The 3,163-nt window shown below is 43.3% G+C and overlaps 1 protein-coding gene across 2 annotated transcripts in view; it reads left to right on the top strand.

Annotated features, from left to right (window-relative positions):
• The first annotated feature begins 107 nt into the window (after positions 1–107).
• Positions 108–3,163, top strand: part of Tmem246 (transmembrane protein 246) — a 10,112-nt gene continuing 7,056 nt past the window's right edge. Inside the window, exon 1 of one of the 2 annotated variants that reach the window (XM_004638059.3) lies at positions 108–237. The gene's annotated coding sequence lies outside the window, so the exon portion shown is untranslated. Of the gene's footprint in view, positions 238–472; positions 547–3,163 lie in introns of those variants that run through there. The other variant, XM_023722911.1, reaches the window with a different exon arrangement.

The following is a 3,163-nucleotide window of genomic DNA, read 5'->3' as shown; positions in this document are numbered from 1 at the left end:
GCCATGGCCGCCCGCACAGATCCCGGCGGGATGCGCGGGAGCGCGGCTCCGCGTTCGGTGCCGACCGCCCGCCCGCCCGCGCCCGGGGAGGGGCCTGGCCGGGGCGTTCTCAGCACCCCTCCCTGCTCCCAGGGACGCTGACGGTGGGAGCCGGCGAGGAAATGGCGACGGCCACTCTAGAGCAGGCAGGCTTCGGGTGGAGAAACTGAGGCCTGAGCACGGCGGACACTGCCCAAGGTCAGCGGCGGCGCCAGACGCCGGGCTCAGGCTCGCCCCTGCGCGCCTCCTCCAGGGGCGGGAGTCGGGAGCTCCCGGGCGTGCCCGGCCTGGGCCCGGCCCTTGGGCCTGGACGCTGCGGGTGCCGCACTGCGTCCGCCGCGCCGCGGGGCTCGAGCGCCCGGGGCCGGACCCCTGCGCGTGCCCTCCCGCGGGACCGCAGGGAGGCTCCAGGGCTGAGCTAGCTCACCGGCGGGCGGGCGGGCGGCCGGAGCGAGCCTGTAGGTGTGCGCGAGCGTGACGCGCGTTTCCCCTGGAGACCGAGAGCTGGTAAGGGAGCTGTTTCGGGAGGGGACTCAGCGAGAAGACAAACATGGAGAGAATCGTTAGAAATTCTGTGGCATAAATTTAGTACAGAATATTCAGGAAGCAGAAAAAAATGTAAAATAGACATCTTAAAACTTCATTTTCTAGACACTGAGATTTTCTTGATATCTTCTTAAATTGCTTTCTATATATGTGCATTTGAAGCCTTAAATCAATAATATGGACAAAATCATGTCTTGTTTTAATGTGCATGTCTTTACTCATAGGAATCAGTATCTTCTTCCTTTGTACATTAGATATTTGCATTTACATGAGGGAATTAACTTAATTCTTTTGCCCATTTTTTAATTGTAGCATCTGTCTATTAGTGATTTAACACACTACATATTATAATAATTATGTCATAAGGCACCAAGCAGAGCCTTCCTGGAAGTTTTTACTACTTTTAATTTCAGATGATGGTTTCAGTCCTTTTGTCATTGCGATGGTGGTTGTGTGCATTTGAATTTGATAAATCTCGTTGAAATATACAATTGCACATTGCATTTTATTGTATGTAAGACAGACATCAATAAAATCAAATTTTTAAAAAGTCAAGATAACTAAGATGCTGTTATCAGAATATACTTAATCAGGCATTAAAAAACTTATAAAGCTTTAGTGATTAAAAATATATACAGAGTTGCAAAAATCCACATATATATGTAATTTTTTTCATTATAATTGTAACAATTTGGGATTTTTGTTAAAAAAAATAAAGGGCTTGGGCTCCCTGCTTGTCACATTCACCATCTCAGTGTCTGACACAAGACTATTTATTGAAATGAATGCTTAGTAACAATCATAAAACTAATACATGTTTTTGCAGAAATGTAGAGGGCAAGACAGGAAACCTCCATCTTCCATATGCTTTAATCTCTCCTTTGCCAAATTATACTTCACATTAAAAACATAAGTTGGTCATATTCACTATTTTCTGTAGTTTGCATTGACATAGCTTGCAGTTTCCCTTAGAGACTGTCTTCAGTCTGTTTGGATTACTCTAACACCTTACCAAAGGTCGGCTGGGTTTAACAGCAGAAATATTTATTTCACACACTTCTGGGAGCTGGAAGTTCAAGATCAGGGTGCTGGCAAGGTTAGGTTCTGGTGAAATCCTCTTGGTTTCCAACCAACAGTCAGGTTACCTTCTGCACCCTCACAGGAAGTATTGCATAAAGAACTGAGCTGTCTTCTGTTTCCTCATAGAAGGGCATGAGATCTGCTGTGAGGGAGCCTCTCCCATGATTTAATTACATTCCAAAAGTACCACCTCTGAATATCGTAGCCTTGTGGATTAGGGTTTAAGGGAGGAATTTTGCAGGGACACATTCAGTCTACAGAAAAGACCTAAGTCTGTGCTGACTACTCCTCTTCTTCCTCCTCCTAGTTCTCCTCCTCCAGTCAGTATATTTAAAATGTTCCCTTTCTTTGTTAGTGTTCTTAGCATACCCTTGTATGATTACCTAAAAATCTGTTTCCTCTTCCTGGAATGTTGTTTACCTGCAGTTAGTTGCTTTTTCCTCTTTTTTCTCTTCTCTTCCCTTTTCATTCTACCCCCTTTCTTTCCCTTTTCCTCCCCACATTCCCCTTTTGATCTTTCTCCCTTGTTCTATTACAGACAAAACTGATGTGGAAATTCCTTGTCCAGTTTTAGTAGTCTGTTTTGGAATTTCTGCAAGTTGTTTTTTTAGAACTCCAATTGCTATGTCAAAGGAGATATAAAAAATTTACTGGATGTGGTGGGGCATACCTGTCGTGTCAGCACCTGGGAGGCTGAGGCAGAAGGATGCTTCAAGGACAAGTCCAGCCTGGGCTACATAGTGAGATACTGTCTCAAAAAAAAAAAAAAAAAAAAAAAAAAAGTATATAAGTACTGCCCAAATATCACCTCTGAAGACTACTAATTTTTATGATGACATTTATTTGTAACTACCAGTCCCTCTTGAAGTAAATTGAATTGAAAGTATGGTAAATATAGGGTTTAACTTTGGTGAAAGCCACTTTCTCTTTCTGAGTTTTTCAGATAGTAAAATGCATTTTTCCTCCACTTCTTAATGAATTCTTTAAGTTTTGTATTATCAGTGCATGCTTGGAGTACACAATGATTATATTCCTTATGGAGACCTGGCACATGTAGGTCACACATCTTACTTTCTTATTCTTCCCTCCCTCACCCTCTTACCTCCCTCCATCTTTGGGTTCCCTTCCCTTTTGAAAAGATCTGTTTTATATTCTCTCTCTTTTCTTTGAGTCTTCATGTATAGTTTGGAGTTCTTATGTCAGAGAAGTAAATATGATATTTAAACTTGCGCAGCTCATTTACTTTATGGGCTCAGGTGCATCCGTCTTCCTTCAAATGACTTATGGGGTTTTTGTTTTACTTTGTTTTGTTTTTGAGACAAGGTCTTGCTATGTTGTGCAGGCTTGCGTTGAACTTGCTTATATAGCACAGGCTGGCCATAGGCTCACAGCATCCTTCTGTCTCAGCTGGGATTGTAGGCATGGGCTTTCATGCCTGGCCAATGAGTTTTTAAAATCTTCAGTAGAATTTTGTAATATACAAGTATATTCTGCATAT

This window comes from Octodon degus, unplaced genomic scaffold (genome assembly GCF_000260255.1).
Source record: "Octodon degus isolate 3935 unplaced genomic scaffold, OctDeg1.0 scaffold00094, whole genome shotgun sequence".
NCBI classification, from domain to species: Eukaryota; Metazoa; Chordata; class Mammalia; order Rodentia; family Octodontidae; genus Octodon; species Octodon degus.
The sequence above is the reverse complement of the archived record's forward strand: the minus strand, read 5'-3'. Positions and strand labels throughout refer to the sequence as shown.